The sequence below is a fragment of the Hyla sarda genome, chromosome 4, assembly GCF_029499605.1.
Source record: "Hyla sarda isolate aHylSar1 chromosome 4, aHylSar1.hap1, whole genome shotgun sequence".
Taxonomy (NCBI): Eukaryota; Metazoa; Chordata; class Amphibia; order Anura; family Hylidae; genus Hyla; species Hyla sarda.
Window position 1 is genome coordinate 39,679,426 of NC_079192.1, and position 19,809 is coordinate 39,699,234.

At 47.9% G+C, this 19,809-nt stretch overlaps 1 protein-coding gene across 6 annotated transcripts in view; it reads right to left on the reverse strand.

The window, feature by feature from the left end:
• The window catches only part of P2RY11 (purinergic receptor P2Y11), a 79,709-nt gene that overhangs the window by 2,676 nt on the left and 57,224 nt on the right, over positions 1 to 19,809 (reverse strand). Inside the window, exon 1 of one of the 6 annotated variants that reach the window (XM_056570617.1) lies at positions 16,799 to 16,820. The exons of 3 other annotated variants lie outside the window; for them this stretch is intronic. The gene's annotated coding sequence lies outside the window, so the exon portion shown is untranslated. Of the gene's footprint in view, positions 1 to 7,375; positions 8,306 to 15,413; positions 15,515 to 16,798; positions 16,821 to 19,809 lie in introns of those variants that run through there. 2 more of the 6 variants (XM_056570618.1, XM_056570615.1) reach the window with 2 other exon arrangements.

A 19,809-nucleotide genomic window follows, 5' to 3' on the forward strand; every position in this document is an offset into this window, starting at 1 on the left:
AACAGCTGGGGGCACCCTGCTTGGGAAACGCTGGTCTATGTAGAGGACAGGAGCTTCTTCGGGGTCCTGTACAGTACACAGTGTCCTAAAAAAATAACATGGAGTCTCCTTCACCTGGTGTCCAAAGGAGCAGGTAACCCTGGTACAGGTAAAGAGTACAGAACATGTAATACCTCCCTGTACTGTAGGGGGTGCTACCAGACATCAGTCAGTGCATACGCTTCAGTAATACAGGTAAAGAGTAGTACAGGACATGTAATACCTCCCTGTACTGTAGGGGGCGCTACCAGACATCAGTCAGTGCATATGCTTCAGTAATACAGGTAAAGAGTACAGAACATGTAATACCTCCCTGTACTGTAGGGGGCGCTACCAGACATCAGTCAGTGCATACGCTTCAGTAATACAGGTAAAGAGTATAGAACATGTAATACCTCCCTGTACTGTAGGGGGCGCTACCAGACATCAGTCAGTGCATACGCTTCAGTAATACAGATAAAGAGTAGTACAGAACATGTAATACCTCTCTGTACTGTAGGGGGCGCTACCAGACATCAGTCAGTGCATACGCTTCAGTAATACAGGTGTTTTACCAGTAAATTGCCCATTCTGATTGGTCAGTTCTCTCGGCCATTGACAAGTTTTACAGATCTGGACTGTCTTTGTCCAGATTGTCATTGTATGTCGAGTCTGGTTTCAACTTACAATGGTCCAGAAAAGACAATTGTATGTTGAAACTATTGTATGTTGAGGCCATTGTAAGTTGAGGGATCACTGTATATAAAAGTTTTCGCTCCGGACTGAGAAAAGTGGTTTGCAGTACTTTGCAGCACTAAGTCACTAAGTGACTAAGTGAACTAAGTCACTAGCTGACAACCCTCGGGCCACCGAAATGAATGGGGCCTGTGTCTGAGTAAGTTTCCTGACGTCATCCATGCCTAGGAGGCCCAAATCGTGGTGTGAACCTAACCTATAATCTGAAACGAAAATTATTTTTATTATTATTTATGCTCCAGAATATTATTTCGGATCCGGCCGTACAGTATGACTACCGTATATACTCGAGTATAAGCCGACCCGAGTATAAGCCGAGACCCCTAATTTCAACCCAAAATCCCAGGAAAAGTTATTGACTCGAGTATAAGCCTAGGGTGGGAAATACATCATCCCCCCCCCCCTGTCATCATCCAGACCCCCGTCATTAACATCCTCATCATCATCACCGCCTGTCATCATCCAGACCCTCATCATCATCACCTGTCATCATCCCGTTGTCATCATCCCACACCCCCCCCTTCATCATCCCCTTGTCATCATCCCCACCCCCCTTCATCATCCCCTTGTCATCATCCCACACCCCCCCTTCATCATCCCACACCCCCCCTTCATCATCCTCTTGTCATCATCCGCCCTCAGTGGTCTTCAACCTGCGGACCTCCAGAGGTTTCAAAACTACAACTCCCAGCAAGCCCGGGCAGCCATCGGCTGTCCGGGCTTGCTGGGAGTTGTAGTTTTGAAACCTCCGGAGGTCCGCAGGTTGAAGACCACTGCGGCCTTCGACATCATCCAGCCCCCTCTCACCCCCTTTAGTTCTGTACAGTACTCGCCTCCGCTCGGTGCTGGTCCGGTGCTGCAGGACTGTCCAGTGGGGAGGTCGTCCGGTGGGATAGTGGTTCCGGGCTCCTATCTTCACTGGGGGCGCCTCTTCTCCGCGCTTCGGGCCCAGAATAGAGGCGTTGCCTTGACGATGACGCAGAAGTACGTTGGTAATGAACGTACCTCTGCGTCGTTGTCAAGGCAACGTGACTATTCTGGGGCCGGGCCCGAAGCGCTTAGAAGAGGCCTCCCCGGTGAAGATAGCAGCCCGGAACCACTATCCCACCGGACGACCTACTCACCGGACAGCCCTGCAGCAACGGACCAGCGCCGAGCGGAGGCGAGTACTGTACAGAACTAAAGGGGGTGAGAGGGGGCTGGATGATGTCGAAGGCCGCAGTGGTCTTCAACCTGCGGACCTCCGGAGGTCCACAGGTTGAAGACCACTGCGGGTGGAGAGTTCACTCGAGTATAAGCCGAGGGGGGTGTTTTCAGCACGAAAAATCGTGCTGAAAAACTCGGCTTATACTCGAGTATATACGGTACACTCTTTCCCACACACAATGTAGTCACTGGCATCATAACCCCAATGATTCAACTGCCTCATAAATGTAGTTGCTGTAGGTCTTTCTAAACATCAGCCATTTTGGGCTTATTTTGCACCCAAATAAGTCCAGGTGGTAAGTATATTTTTGTCAAAAGGATTAGTTATACAGCAAACTTGGGGAAATTTTCTTGGACCCTGAAAATGTTGGAAAAACTTTTTACTCCCCTGGAAAATTAAAAATAAAATAAAAATAAACTGGTGCCAGAAAGTTAAACAGATTTGTAAATTACTTCTATAAAAAAATCTTAACCCTTCCAGTACTTTTCAGCTGCTGTATGTTCCAGAGGAAGTTCTTTTCTTTTTGAATTTCCTTTCAGTCTGACCACAGTGCTCTCTGCTGACACCTCTGTCCATGTCAGGAACTGTCCAGAGTAGGAGAAAATCCCCATAGCAAACTTATCCTGCTCTGGACAGTTCCTAAAATGGACAGAGGTGTCAGCAGAGAGCACAGTGGTCAGACAGAAAGAAAATTCAAAAAGAAAAGAATTTCCTGTGGAGCATACAGCAGCTGATAAGTACTGGAAGGATTAAGATTTTTTAATAGAAGTAATTAACAAATCTGGTTAACTTTCTGGCACCAGTTGATTAAAAAAAATAAAAAAATAAAATGTTTTCCAGGGGAGTACCCCTTTAAAGTGTACCTGTAAAAAAAAAATTTTTTGTAGGACATGACAGAAGTTTTTATCAGGCAGGGTCTGCATGCAGTCCTGCCTATAGTGTGCCACCTACTAGTCAGTCACCCCTACTAGTAATATGAGGGACACTGTCAGTGATATGTGCAATACATCCTGTAACCACATGTGTCGCCTCTCATGGCTTCACACTGGTATTTTTCAGCAGGATAATGCTAACCCGACACACAGTGTAATGGATAAGCTAAAATGACCACTCATTACCTCACTCTCCCCACCCATCGTTCTTGAAACAATGTGTATAAGATTCTAGGCGCCTCTAGAGAACTACACCCAAGATGATAAGACCCACATGCTGGATGAGGAACCCCTGCAGATGGAAGAAGCCAATCACGAGGGCGGCTGTTCATGATTATGGCTTTGTACATTGTACAGTCTATAGAAACCCTTGTAACTGTTGTAAATACAGGAAGTATCATCTGTGTGGTGAGCCACGGTGAATGGCGGGACCACGGGGTGTTGCGGTGTAGGTGGATGGGGCAGATGGTATTAACCCCAGGGGCAAGGTGTTATTAACCCCTAGTGTTCGTGATGCCAGAGTGGTTGGGAACCACCCAAACGATATCTCCGCTATCCCAATGGCTAGGCAGTGAAATGAGAGTCAACGACCAGGTTATGGTTTATCGGAGGCTTTACTGAGGTCAGACAGTTGTTATAGTCTCTACAGCTGGGCCAGAATCATAGAGAGGTGGCCAGGAACACAGAAGGACCTCGCAGCTTGCTGGGACCAATTATACTTGTAATGGACTTCAGATCATTGACTTGAGGCTTGACTGGACTGTAGATAGTGACAGCAGAAATAGACTTGACTTACTGGAATGACTGTAGATTTGAGGCCTTCCAGGTGCTGGACACTAGCACTGAGACATCTGGTCTTGACTGTACCCCAGTAGAAAGCAAAGAGAGAAGAGCCCGAAAATTGTATTGGCTGCCCCCTTATGAAGGGGGGCTGAGCCAAAAGCCCATAGGTCAAGCTGTGGGTCATGTGTTAAGCTGGTGCCCTCTGGGTAACATAAACATAACATGTAACATCTCAAAGGTCCTTTAGACAATTACATTAGTCCTCCAAAGGTCCTTTATACTGTCTATACATGAGCATACTGACGATATACCTATTACAATGAATAACATTGTAATAACAGCAGGGAAGACACTGCAGGAGAGCCCCCAGGTCACTGAGGGGCCCAACCTGACAGGGCCTAAGTGTAGTGCAGGACTATGTTCTGTACTGGAACATTACGTGTGTCAGAGTGATTTTCTTCTCTCTTGCATGCGCTGATCCTGATACCTAATTAGGAAGGGGACAGATACTCATCTAATACCGGGCCCGGTTCCGATCCATTTCAACAGTAAGCACAATAGACAAATTGCCTGTTTTAAAGGCCATACTGACCGGGCTGTTAGGAGGTGTTGGGGGCAGTAGGTATGTGAGGAAACACAATGTGAACAGGCTCCAGACGATCCAGACAGATCATCAGAAGACAGGATTGTCTGATCCACCCACAAAAATAAGCAGCTCCCACGGTTTCCTCATCCACTTTTTAGACACAGGTGGCACCTCCGTTACACACCCGTCACTGTCCGGAACCATCCCCTCCCCATTTATAACGTTTTTTACAGATTTGTGATTTAACACGTGCAGTCCCCTGACTTAATTTGAGGCTCTCATGAAGCTGAAACACTCAATACCGAAAATACGAGGGGGACAGGAGACGTCTGATGCTCAAATATCGGATGACTGAATGGTATGCTCTGGAGTCCCTGAAAGGAACTCTTGGAGCTCTTGCTGTAGTAGAGGAATGATTACCTGCTTCTATGAAAATAAGAATTTATAGCTTCACAATGCTATGTTGTGTTCTTTGTTTTTGAATTGGGTATCTCTATATTTGGATTGAAAATTTACAGACCATGATGTGGCACGAGATACATTGTTTTATCCTAGTTGTGGTCCTTGTTTGCTCTATATGTACATCATAATCACATTTTTGGGAATATGTAAGTCTCTTTTATTATGTTACGGGAAGCTGTACCGCACAGATACCTTCTATGATCTTACTATGTGATTGCATGACATTAATGTATGTACATTTACTTTCTAAAACAGTTCAATAAATTGTTATTATAAAAAAAAAAAAATACCGAAAATACTCTGCTCCTTTCTGCTGCCTCTGAGGTGACCAAACAAACCTAAAGAGATCTCTGAATAGGAGAGAGAGGTTGCGTGTTCTCTCTGACATGTGAAATAGTTTGAGAGACTCACATGTCTTGTCGAATTGTATTCAGATTCAGGAGAGCGCAACAGACACTCGCTGGAGATGCAAGACACAGGCCGGGACCCTCTCGTATATTCTCAAAATCTCAGGTGCAGTTACAGCTCAAACTCCAAAATTCCTTACTCTGGTTACCCACACCTTAATTTGCCCCAAAAAGGTTTTCTTAAAGGGGTATTCCAGTGAAAAACTTTTTTTTTTTTTAAATCAACTGGTGCCAGAAAGTTAAACAGATTTGTAAATGACTTCTATTAAAAAAAAATCTTAATCCTTCCAGTGCTTATTAGCTGCTGAATACTACAAAAGGAATTAATTTTCTTTTTGGAACACAGAGCTCTCTGCTGACATCATGACCACAGTGCTCTCTGCTGACACCTCTGTTTGTTTTAAGAACTGTCCAGAGTAGGAGAAAATCCCCATAGCAAACATATGCTGCTCTGGTCAGTTCCTAAAATGGACAGAGATGTCAGCAGAGAGCACTGTGGTCATGATGTCAGCAGAGAGCACTGTGTTCCAAAAAAAAAAAAGAAAAAATATTTTTCGCTGTAGTATTCAGCAACTAATAAGTACTGGAAGAATTTAGTTTTTTTGATAATTTTTTTTTACTAATTTACTATTTTGTATACTAACAACCTGTTAGTTTTTTATAATGAAGTGCTCAGTCTTCCAGGCAGCCTTAATCTGGCCCTGGTAGCAGGTAGCTACACAGGGCCCTTTCATTTTCTGGCAGCCTCCCAGTCTGACTGGGAGCACATGGTAAGTGAGCCTTACACCTTGTTCACACTGGTGCGGTGCTGTGCGGCGTCCATTGCTGCCGCGGCGCCGTGTCTGTGGGGAGGTGCGGCCCATGGACTGGTTTGAGTGACATTGGGGCCTGTTTGACAGTGGGTCATTCCCCCTGTGGGCACTGGTGTTGCAGCGGTGGTGGCTACCGCCCAGTGCTGCGCCATTTTATGCTAGGGACGTTAGGGACCCACTCTAAATAGGTGGACTTGACGTGGCGATTGGGCTTGTACCTTTTGATCAAAATGTATACTAACAACCTGTTAGTTTTTGAATTTATGCTGAGAAGCAATTAGATCAAAATACAAAATTGTGGATGTGCGACCATGCCTGTTTTCTCTACCTGGATTCATAATTTACAAATCTGTTTAAATTTCTGGCACCAGTTGATTTAAAAAAAGTTTTCCACCAGAGTACCCCTTTAAAGTACTCACAGTCCTCCCACCCTGCATACCCCTCTTCCACAGAAATCCTGCCAGTTCCCCTGCCCACAGCTGTAGTTACTGTATGTATATGTATATGTGGTGTCCCGGTAACGTATTGCATACCGTACCTTGTATGGTGGTCCCCAAAGTCAGAGTAACTACGCTCAGGTAGGGTCCCCCAGGTGGGACAGCCCCTAGTCACCTCTCTTCTACTCTAATTCTGTGATGTTTATATGTACCGTATTTATCGGGGTATACCACGCACCGGCCTATAACACGCACCCTCATTTTACCAAGGATATTTGAGTAAAAAAAGTTTTTTACCCAAATATCCATGAAAAAATGAGGGTGCATGTGTGCGCGTGTATACCCCGATATACCCCCAGGAAAGGCAGCGGGAGAGAGGCCGTCGCTGCCCGCTTCTCTCCCCCTGCCTTTCCTGGGGTCTAGAGCGCTGCTGTCGGCCCTTTTCACCCCCTGGTTAGGGGGAGAGAAGGGGCAGCGGCACCCATTGCCGGCGCCGCTGCCCCGTTGCCTCCCCCCATCCCCGGTGGCATAATTACCTGAGTCCGGTCCGCGCTGCTCCAGGCCTCCGTCGTGCGTCCCCAGCGTCGTTGCTATGCACGCCGTTCAGCGCATAGCAATGACGCCGGGGACGCACGACGGAGGCTTGGAGCAGTGCGGACCGGACTCAGGTAATTATGCCACCGGGGATGGGGGAGGCAACGGGGCAGCGGCGCCGGCAATGGGTGCCGCTGCCCCTTCTCTCCCCCTGGCTGAAAAGGGCCGACAGCAGCGCTCTAGACCCCAGGAAAGGCAGGGGGAGAGAAGCGGGCAGCGACGGCCTCTCTCCCCCTGCCTTTCCTGGGGGTGTATCGGCATATAACACGCACACAGACTTTAGGCTAAAAATTTTAGCCTAAAAAGTGCGTGTTATACGCCGATAAATACGGTATATATTTAATAATAATGTGTATATTTAATATAATGTATAGTGCTTACCTTGTTAGCGTAGCAGGACCTATCGTCATGTGACCATGTTGACTCCTATATGGTATGTTAGAGGACCTTTGGAGGTCCTTGGGTCACATGTTACCCATAATTCTGTGTAAAGGTGATTGACACAAGTATTGGACCAATTAGCTCTAGTCCAGCCCCTGCCTATATAAGGGAGCTGTAGCCAATTATCGCTCTCTTGGGTTGCTGCTCTCGTGGATGCCGGACTAGCAGGACGGATCTTCGCAACTTGCAAAGACACGCTAGGCCAGAAAACCTACCGGCCTCAGCGGAACTTAAACCGTGAGTTCTAAATTACCCCCACTAAAGCTAGCATGACTACTGGACCGCAACTAAATCCCCTAAATCCAGTGGAACAGCGCATATTATCCTAAAGACTCTAAACTGCTAAAGTCCCAACCTTTGTCAATCTCCAAAGAAAGCTTGCATGTATAGCAACTGTTCCGGTTATGAAGCTTGCATAAAATCTTCAGAAAAAGTTACAACTGTTTCAGCAAACTCTCCGGTTGTGGACATTCCATTATTATCTACCTCCCTATCGCTCTTGGGAAGGGTGGCGGTAGGACAAGCATTACTGAGGAGCCCTCACCCTGGCATCACGAATAGCTTGGGTTAACAAGCACCCTTTAGACACCGCACAGCTACACTCCCCATCCCCTACTCCCCCAGGCTATCACATATATATGACAGGGAGAAGTGTTGTAGCTGTAGGGGTTGGTCAGAGGTGGTGACATCACTCAGGGGCGGGGCTAGAGCTCAGGGGCACGATCCAGAGCCACCTGATGATTATGCGTTGTTTTAGAGGAGAGGGAGGAGCCAGGGAGCTGCTGAGACAACACCACACTGAAAGTTAGAGGACTACGCAACTTCCTGTCAGAGATAAAACATGCAAAAGCATGCTTAATCCAGTACAATTTGTGTTAACACTACGGGGGAGATTTATCAAAACCTGTCCTGGGGAAAAGTTGCAGAGTTGCCCATAGCAACCAATCAGATTGATTCTTTCATTTTTCACAGGCCTTTTCAAAAGTGAAAGAAGCGATCTGATTGGTTGCTATGGGCAACTCGGCAACTTTTCCTCTGGACGGATTTTGATCAATCTCCCCCTATATTAGTAAGTTATATGACCCTACCATTCCTCATTTTCCTAGCTGGAAACAAGACCAAAACGTGCGTCAGGGTGGCATCATCCCAAACTCCTTGCCATCTTTGCCTTACTTATGGGTATACATACCTCTACACGGCTCACATTTGTTCTGCATGCTGTATGTGGTCATAAATGTATTTTATGTAGTACAGTGTTTCCCAACCAGGGTGCCTCCAGCTGTTGCAAAACTACAACTCCCAGCATGCCTGGACAGCCTTTGGCTGTCCAGGCATGCTGGGAGTTGTAGTTTTGCAACAGCTGGAGGCACGCTGGTTGGGAAACACTGATGTAGTGTATATTGTACAGCGTACTGAGTGTTTCCAGTTGCAGGGACAGTCCTATATACTGTCATTTTTGGTAAATTTCCTGTAAGCATTTATACCCCTCAGGTTATAGCCATTAGGCACATAGGAAATCCTTTGTTGGTATATGGCTCTGGTGATCACATGGCAGATGTAGACAGAAATGACCAATAACCTCCCCAAGGCCGGTCATATACATCTATGTAGGTGTAAGATTGTCCATAGTTCCAGCCATAACAGTATTCTGCAGATTTTATGTCACTACCTATTATAACAGGGGTTTATTACTTATTTCATATATACATCACATTATCATAGGTGTCATGGTTCCACTTCTGACATCAATGAGAATGGTATAATCCAGTGGTCTCCAAACTGTGGCCCTCCACGTGGTAAAACTACAATGCCAGCCAATGTCCGTCCAGGCATTCTGGGAGTTGTAGTTTTGCGACAACAGAGGGGCCACAGTTTGGAGACCACTGATATAATCTGTGACAGGGCCCCATCTACTATGTGTATTTTATAACAGCGGTGACTTATTATGTCACTTTTGGGTTTGACTGGGCATCAAGGCCTGTGTGACAGATTCCTCTGCCTCTATAGCCATACCCCTCTTCACCCACTATAGCTATGCCCCTCTGCGCCCACTATAGCTATGCCCCTCAGCACCCACTATAACTATGCCCCTCAGCACCCACTATAGCCATGTCCCTCTCCACCCACTATAGCTATGCCCCTCTGTATCCACTATAGCTATGCCCCTCTGCACCCACTATAGCTATGCCCCTCTGCACCCACTATAGCTATGCCCCTCTGCACCCGCTATAGCTATGCCCCTCTGTATCCACTATAGCTATGCCCCTCTGCACCCACTATAGCTATGCCCCTCTGCACCCACTATAGCTATGCCCCTCAGCACCCACTATAGCTATGCCCCTCAGCACCCACTATAGCTATGCCCCTCAGCACCCACTATAGCTATGCCCCTCAGCACCCACTATAGCTATGCCCCTCAGCACCCACTATAGCTATGCCCCTCAGCACCCACTATAGCTATGTCCCTCTGCACCCACTATAGCTATGCCCCTCTGCACCCACTATAGCTATGCTCCTCAGCACCCACTATAGCTATGTCCCTCTGCACCCACTATAGCTATGTCCCTCTGCACCCACTATAGCTATGCCCCTCTGCACCCACTATAGCTATGCCCCTCAGCACCCACTATAGCTATGCCCCTCAGCACCCACTATAGCTATGTCCCTCTGCACCCACTATAGCTATGTCCCTCTGCACCCACTATAGCTATACCCCTCTGCACCCACTATAGCTATGCCTCTCAGCACCCACTATAGCTATGCCCCTCAGCACCCACTATAGCTATGCCCCTCTGCACCCACTATAGCTATGCCCCTCTGTATCCACTATAGCTATACCCCTCTGCACCCACTATAGCTATGCCCCTCAGCACCCACTATAGCTATGCCCCTCAGCACCCACTATAGCTATGCCCCTCAGCACCCACTATAGCTATGCCCCTCTGCACCCACTATAGCTATGCCCCTCTGCACCCACTATAGCTATGCCCCTCTGCACCCACTATAGCTATGCCCCTCTGTATACACTATAGCTATACCCCTCTGCACCCACTATAGCTATGCCCCTCTGCACCCTCTATTGATATGCCCCTCAGCACCCACTATAGCTATACCCCTCTGCACCCTCTATTGATATGCCCCTCTGCACCCACTATAGCTATGCCCCTCAGCACCCACTATAGCTATGCCCCTCTGCACCCTCTATTGATATGCCCCTCAGCACCCACTATAGCTATGCCCCTCAGCACCCACTATAGCTATGCCCCTCAGCACCCACTATAGCTATGCCCCTCAGCACCCACTATAGCTATGCCCCTCTGCACCCACTATAGCTATGCCCCTCAGCACTCACTATAGCTATGCCCCTCTGTATCCACTATAGCTATACCCCTCTGCACCCACTATAGCTATGCCCCTCTGCACCCTCTATTGATATGCCCCTCTGCACCCACTATTGATATGCCCCTCAGCACCCACTATAGCTATGCCCCTCTGCACCCTCTATTGATATGCCCCTCTGCACCCACTATAGCTATGCCCCTCAGCACCCACTATAGCTATGCCCCTCTGCACCCACTATAACTATGCCCTTCTGTATCCACTATAGCTATATCCCTCTGCACCCACTATAGCTATGCCCCTCTGCACCCACTATAGCTATGCCCCTCTGCACCCTCTATTGATATGCCCCTCTGCACCCACTATAGCTATGCCCTTCAGCACCCACTATAGCTATGCCCCTCTGCACCCACTATAACTATGCCCTTCTGTATCCACTATAGCTATATCCCTCTGCACCCACTATAGCTATGCCCCTCTGCACCCACTATAGCTATGCCCCTCAGCACCCACTATAGCTATGCCCCTCTGCACCCTCTATTGATATGCCCCTCAGCACCCACTATAGCTATGCCCCTCAGCACCCACTATAGCTATGCCCCTCAGCACCCACTATAGCTATGCCCCTCAGCACCCACTATAGCTATGCCCCTCTGCACCCACTATAGCTATGCCCCTCAGCACTCACTATAGCTATGCCCCTCTGTATCCACTATAGCTATACCCCTCTGCACCCACTATAGCTATGCCCCTCTGCACCCTCTATTGATATGCCCCTCTGCACCCACTATTGATATGCCCCTCAGCACCCACTATAGCTATGCCCCTCTGCACCCTCTATTGATATGCCCCTCTGCACCCACTATAGCTATGCCCCTCAGCACCCACTATAGCTATGCCCCTCTGCACCCACTATAACTATGCCCTTCTGTATCCACTATAGCTATATCCCTCTGCACCCACTATAGCTATGCCCCTCTGCACCCACTATAGCTATGCCCCTCTGCACCCTCTATTGATATGCCCCTCTGCACCCACTATAGCTATGCCCTTCAGCACCCACTATAGCTATGCCCCTCTGCACCCACTATAACTATGCCCTTCTGTATCCACTATAGCTATATCCCTCTGCACCCACTATAGCTATGCCCCTCTGCACCCACTATAGCTATGCCCCTCAGCACCCACTATAGCTATGCCCCTCAGCACCCACTATAGCTATGCCCCTCAGCACCCACTATAGCTATACCCCTCAGCACCCACTATAGCTATGTCCCTCTGCACCCACTATAGCTATGCCCCTCAGCACCCACTATAGCTATGCCCCTCTGCACCCTCTATTGATATGCCCCATCAGCACCCACTATAGCTATGCCCCTCTGCACCCACTATAGCTATGCCCCTCTGTATCCACTATAGCTATACCCCTCTGCACCCACTATAGCTATGCCCCTCTGCACCCTCTATTGATATGCCCCTCAGCACCCACTATAGCTATGCCCCTCAGCACCCACTATAGCTATGCCCCTCAGCACCCACTATAGCTATGCCCCTCTGTACCCACTATAGCTTGACCCTTCTGCACCCACTATAGCTATGCCCCTCTGCACCCACTATAGCTATGCCCCTCTGCACCCTCTATTGATATGCCCCTCAGCACCCACTATAGCTATTCTCCACTATAGCTATGCCCCTCTGTACCCACTATAGCTTGACCCTTCTGCACCCACTATAGCTATGCCCCTCTGCACCCTCTATTGATATGCCCCTCTGCACCCACTATAGCTATGCCCCTCAGCACCCACTATAGCTATGCCCCTCTGCACCCACTATAACTATGCCCTTCTGTATCCACTATAGCTATATCCCTCTGCACCCACTATAGCTATGCCCCTCTGCACCCACTATAGCTATGCCCCTCAGCACCCACTATAGCTATGCCCCTCAGCACCCACTATAGCTATGCCCCTCAGCACCCACTATAGCTATACCCCTCAGCACCCACTATAGCTATGCCCCTCAGCACCCACTATAGCTATGCCCCTCAGCACCCACTATAGCTATGCCCCTCAGCACCCACTATAGCTATGCCCCTCTGCACCCTCTATTGATATGCCCCATCAGCACCCACTATAGCTATGCCCCTCTGCACCCACTATAGCTATGCCCCTCTGTATCCACTATAGCTATACCCCTCTGCACCCACTATAGCTATGCCCCTCTGCACCCTCTATTGATATGCCCCTCAGCACCCACTATAGCTATGCCCCTCAGCACCCACTATAGCTATGCCCCTCAGCACCCACTATAGCTATGCCCCTCTGTACCCACTATAGCTTGACCCTTCTGCACCCACTATAGCTATGCCCCTCTGCACCCACTATAGCTATGCCCCTCTGCACCCTCTATTGATATGCCCCTCAGCACCCACTATAGCTATTCTCCACTATAGCTATGCCCCTCTGTACCCACTATAGCTTGACCCTTCTGCACCCACTATAGCTATGCCCCTCTGCACCCTCTATTGATATGCCCCTCTGCACCCACTATAGCTATGCCCCTCAGCACCCACTATAGCTATGCCCCTCTGCACCCACTATAACTATGCCCTTCTGTATCCACTATAGCTATATCCCTCTGCACCCACTATAGCTATGCCCCTCTGCACCCACTATAGCTATGCCCCTCAGCACCCACTATAGCTATGCCCCTCAGCACCCACTATAGCTATGCCCCTCAGCACCCACTATAGCTATACCCCTCAGCACCCACTATAGCTATGTCCCTCTGCACCCACTATAGCTATGCCCCTCAGCACCCACTATAGCTATGCCCCTCTGCACCCTCTATTGATATGCCCCATCAGCACCCACTATAGCTATGCCCCTCTGCACCCACTATAGCTATGCCCCTCTGTATCCACTATAGCTATACCCCTCTGCACCCACTATAGCTATGCCCCTCTGCACCCTCTATTGATATGCCCCTCAGCACCCACTATAGCTATGCCCCTCAGCACCCACTATAGCTATGCCCCTCAGCACCCACTATAGCTATGCCCCTCTGTACCCACTATAGCTTGACCCTTCTGCACCCACTATAGCTATGCCCCTCTGCACCCACTATAGCTATGCCCCTCTGCACCCTCTATTGATATGCCCCTCAGCACCCACTATAGCTATTCTCCACTATAGCTATGCCCCTCTGTACCCACTATAGCTTGACCCTTCTGCACCCACTATAGCTATGCCCCTCTGCACCCACTATAGCTATGCCCCTCTGCACCCTCTATTGATATGCCCCTCAGCACCCACTATAGCTATTCTCCACTATAGCTATGCCCCTCTGTACCCACTATAGCTTGACCCTTCTGCACCCACTATAGCTATGCCCCTCTGCACCCACTATAGCTATGCCCCTCTGCACCCTCTATTGATATGCCCCTCAGCACCCACTATAGCTATGCCCCTCTGCACCCACTATAGCTATGCCCCTCTGCACCCTCTATTGATATGCCCCTCAGCACCCACTATAGCTATTCTCCACTATAGCTATGCCCCTCTGTACCCACTATAGCTTGACCCTTCTGCACCCACTATAGCTATGCCCCTCTGCACCCACTATAGCTATGCCCCTCTGCACCCTCTATTGATATGCCCCTCAGCACCCACTATAGCTATTCTCCACTATAGCTATGCCCCTCTGTACCCACTATAGCTTGACCCTTCTGCACCCACTATAGCTATGCCCCTCTGCACCCACTATAGCTATGCCCCTCTGCACCCTCTATTGATATGCCCCTCAGCACCCACTATAGCTATGCCCCTCTGCACCCACTATAGCTATGCCCCTCTGCACCCTCTATTGATATGCCCCTCAGCACCCACTATAGCTATTCTCCACTATAGCTATGCCCCTCTGTACCCACTATAGCTTGACCCTTCTGCACCCACTATACAGTCATGGCCGTAAAATGAAGTATTTCTCACAGAAAAGGATTGCAGTAACACATGTTTTGCTATACACATGTTTATTCCCTTTGTGTGTATTGGAACTAAACCAAAAAAGGGAGGAAAAAAAGCAAATTGGACATAATGGGGGAGCTTTATCAAATTATTTAGACTGGTTTTTCTTGTCTAAATTTGTCGCACAGAAAGTCACAGTCTAAATATGGGCGACTTTTCTGCGACTTTTGCTCTAGAGGATTTTTAGAACATGATGCATTCTAGTCTATTTTAGACGGAAATGCATTGGAAAATGCATCGGTGCTGAATTTATCAAGTGCGACTTTTGTGCGACAAGTCGCATCTGCCCAAAATACGCTGAAATGTCAGACCATGTTGGAGCAGGTTTAAATGCAGTTTAAGCTGTAGACCCTGAAGTCTGAGCACAGAATTTATCAAGGGCTGTGAGACCTTTGATAAATTAGGAGCACAATAGACAGGAGACTACCACATACGCTGGTCTATAAGCATACCCAGAATAGACTAGATTAGGAAATGTCCCCCAATGTCACACCAAACTCCAAAAATGGTCTGGACAAAATTATTTGCACCCTTAACTTCATATTTGGTTGCACACACTTTGGAAGCAATAACTGAAATCAGTCACTTCCTATAACCATCAATAAGCTTCTTACACCTCTCAGCCGGAATGTTGGACCACTCTTCCTATCCAAACTGCTCCAGGTCTCTTATTGGAAGGCGCCTTTTCCCAACAGCAATTTTAAGATCTTTCCACAGGTGTTCAATGGTATTACTTATGCCCCTCAGCACCCACTATCGCTATGCCCCTCAGCACCCACTATCGCCATGCCCCTCAGCACCCATTATAGCTATGCCCCTCAGCACCCACTATAGCTATGCCCCTCAGCACCCACTATAGCTATGCCCCTCAGCACCCACTATAGCTATGCCCCTCAGCACCATCTATAGCTATGCCCCTCTGCACCCACTATAGCTATGCCCCTCAGCACCGCACCCACTATAGCTATGCCCCTCAGGACTCACTATAGCTATGCCCCTCAGGACTCAGTATTGCTATGCCCCTCAGCACCCACTATAGCTATGCCCCTCAGCACCCACTATAGCTATGCCCCTCAGCACCCACTATAGCTATGCCCCTTGGCACCCACTATAGCTATGCCCCTCAGCACCCATTATAGCTATGCCCCTCAGCACCCACTATAGCTATGCCCCTCAGGACTCACTATAGCTATGCCCCTCAGCACTTACTATAGATATGACCCTCAGCACCCACTATAGCTATGCCCCTCAGCATCCACTATAGCTATGCCCCTCAGCACCCACTATAGCTATGCCCCTCAGCACCCACTATAGCTATGCCCCTCAGCACCATCTATAGCTATGCCCCTCTGCACCCACTATAGCTATGCCCCTCAGGACTCACTATAGCTATGCCCCTCAGGACTCAGTATAGCTATGCCCCTCAGCACCCACTATAGCTATGCCCCTCAGCACCCACTATAGCTATGCCCCTCAGCACTCACTATAGCTATGCCCCTCAGCACCCATTATAGCTATGCCCCTCAGGACTCACTATAGCTATGCCCCTCAGGACTCACTATAGCTATGCCCCTCAGTATAGCTATGCCCCTGATGGCACCAGTTATACATTCAATGTACAGATACATTACATTTACAGTTAGATTTGGTGGAGTGAGATGGATTATGACGTCATCTGTGGTGCCATGACATAAAATGTAATGTAATTATTAAAGGACATAACTATGATGTATTATCTTTACCCATCACTGAATTTCCATACATACAGTATGCACCAACTTCCCATCTATAGGTTACCCCTCCCCCCCCCCCTTCCCCCAAAAGGCCCCCAAATTATTTTCGGCTCCTCATCTCTAAATAACCGTGGACTGTTTGCTTATTAGTGATTCACTAAGGCCTGGTTCACGTATAGTATATGCCACAAGAAGATCATGGTGTAATATCAACCAAACACCGTCCGGTATATATTGTAGCGACATAGGAGGAGATTTATCAAAACCTGTCCAGAGGGAAAGTTGCTGAGTTGCCCATAGCAACCAATCAGATCACTACTTTCACTTTTCAGAGGCCTTTTCAAAAAAATGAAAGAAGCGATCTGATTGGTTGCTATGGGCAACTCAGCAACTATTCCTCTGGACAGGTTTCAATAAATCTCCTCCATAGACTTTAACTTAGATTGTGTGCAGGAAACGTGACATCTAGAAGATTATGGGGAACACCCAGGCACCTGACATCCATGCACCTTATCTTATAATGGTAAAATGAAAGAAAAACCCTAATAATAATTAACACAAAATTACATAAAGCACTGCAAATACTCTGGGGGTCTGAGTGGGTCTTCTCATAAATACAAGTTCTCAATTCTCAGTTGTTTCATCAGTGTAGGGTCAGCCTTTAGGATCGGCCATCAGTGTAGGGTCAGCCTTTAGGATAGGCCATCAGTGTAGGGTCAGCCTTTAGGATAGGTCATTAGTGTAGGGTCAGCCTTTAGGATAGGTCATCAGTGTAGGGTCAGCCTTTAGGATAGGCCATCAGTGTAGGGTCAGCCTTTAGGATAGGCCATCAGTGTAGGGTCAGCCTTTAGGATAGGCCATCAGTGTAGGGTCAGCCTTTAGGATAGGTCATCAGTGTGTGGTCAGCCTTAAGGATAGGTCATCAGTGTGCAGTCAGCCTTTAGGATAGGTCATCAGTGTAGGGTTAGCCTTTAGGATAGGCCATCAGTGTTGTGTTAGCCTTTAGGATAGGTCATCAGTGTAGGGTCAGCCTTTAGGATAGGCCATCAGTGTGCGGTCAGCCTTTAGGATAGGCCATCAGTGTGCGGTCAGCCTTTAGGATAGGCCATAAGTGTGCGGTCAGCCTTTAGGATAGGCCATCAGTGTTGCGTTAGCCTTTAGGATAGGTCATCAGTGTGCGGTCAGCCTTTAGGATAGGTCATCAGTGTAGGGTCAGCCTTTAGGATAGGTCATCAGTGTAGGGTTAGCCTTTAGGATAGGTCATCAGTGTAGGGTCAGCCTTTAGGATAGGCCATCAGTGTGCGGTCAGCCTTTAGGGTAGGTCATCAGTGTAGGGTCAGCCTTTAGGATAGGTCATCAGTGTAGGGTCAGCCTTTAGGATAGGCCATCAGTGTAGAGTCAGCCTTTAGCATAGGCCATCAGTATAGGGTCAGCCTTTAGGATAGGTCATCAGTGTAGGGTCAGCCTTTAGGATAGGTCATCAGTGTAAGGTCAGCCTTTAGGATAGGCCATTAGTGTAGGGTCAGCCTTTAGGACAGGTTATCAGTGTAGGGTCAGCCTTTAGGATAGGCCATCATTGTAGGGTCAGCCTTTAGGAGAGGCCATCAGTGTAGGGTCAGCCTTTAGGATAGGCCATCAGTGTAGGGTCAGCCTTTAGGATAGGCCATCAGTGTAGGGTCAGCCTTTAGGATAGGCCATCAGTGTAGGGTCAGCCTTTAGGATAGGTCATCAGTGTAGGGTCAGCCTTTAGGATAGGCCATCAGTGTAGGGTCAGCCTTTAGGATAGGCCATCAGTGTAGGGTCAGCCTTTAGGATAGGCCATCAGTGTAGGGTCAGCCTTTAGGATAGGCCATCAGTGTAGGGTCAGCCTTTAGGATAGGTCATCAGTGTAGGGTCAGTCCTTAGGATAGGTCATCAGTGTAGGGTCAGCCTTTAGGATAGGCCATCAGTGTAGAGTCAGCCTTTAGGATAGGCCATCAGTGTAGGGTCAGTCTTTAGGATAGGTCATCAGTGTAGGGTCAGTCTTTAGGATAGGTCATCAGTGTAGGGTCAGCCTTTAGGATAGGTCATCAGTGTAGGGTCAGTCAGGGTCTGGTGCCCTGAGAACTACTCACAATGATAAGCAGAAAAGAAGGGGACATGATACAAGACTAGATGCAATGGTAACAAACCTTCAGCTGCAAGAAGTATAATGTCTATACAAGTTTTCAACCTTTGGCAGTGCACAAGTATGTTCCTTTTCACTGACAGTAAGCTGAGGTCTTGAAAATGGTGAATAATGAAAATGTAAAGTATATTAGACACTGACAGAGGAGTCTGCATATGTAGGTGAATGAACCGAAATAAAGATGGAGTCAGAATAGAATGGCTGAATAGGGGTTCCTATGGTTCTTGCTCTGTGTTGGAGGAAACCTGCCCAGGATGTGAGGGTGATATCAGGTCCTGAGGAAGTGCACTGTGTACCGAGAACGACATACAGGAAGGCGGGGACCACGGTGCCAGCCTCGCCCTGCAGCCATGGTACAGAGGAGCCCCTCCTACATTCACAGGGTATATAATGTGTGACATATTATCATGCGATATATATTTCATCATTCTCAAGACCCCTGCTTGCTGACAATGAATGAAAACATTATCTTAAAAGTTAAGACCCTGTTTATTTAGCCTAAGGCTGTGTTCACACGTTCAGGTTTTTAATAGCATATTATTGAATACAAAGCCAGGAATGAATCTGAAAGGAGTCTCAGTCTTTCCTTTATATGTGTTCTCTGTTTCTGGCTTTCAATTCACTAATTATAATTAAAAATCTGAGCGTGTGTACATGGCCTAAAGGGGTTTTTCCAGATACACATATTGATGGCCTAACCTCCACCATTGCAGATTTGCTACAGACCCACTGAAGTCAATGGTCGCATATATATATATATATATATATATATATATATATATATACATATATATATGAATTACACTGCTCAAAAAAATAAAGGGAACACTTAAACAACACAATGTAACTCCAAGTCAATGACACTTCTGTGAAATCCCACTGTCCACTCAGGAAGCAACACTGATTGACAATCAATTTCACATGCTGTTGTGCAAATGGAACAGACAACAGGTGGAAATTATAGGCAATTAGCAAGACACCCCCAATAAAGGAGTGGTTCTGCAGGTGTTGACCACAGACCACTTCTCAGTTCCTATGCTTCCTGGCTGATGTTTTGGTCACTTTTGAATGCTGGCGGTGCTTTCACTCTAGTGGTAGCATGAGACGGAG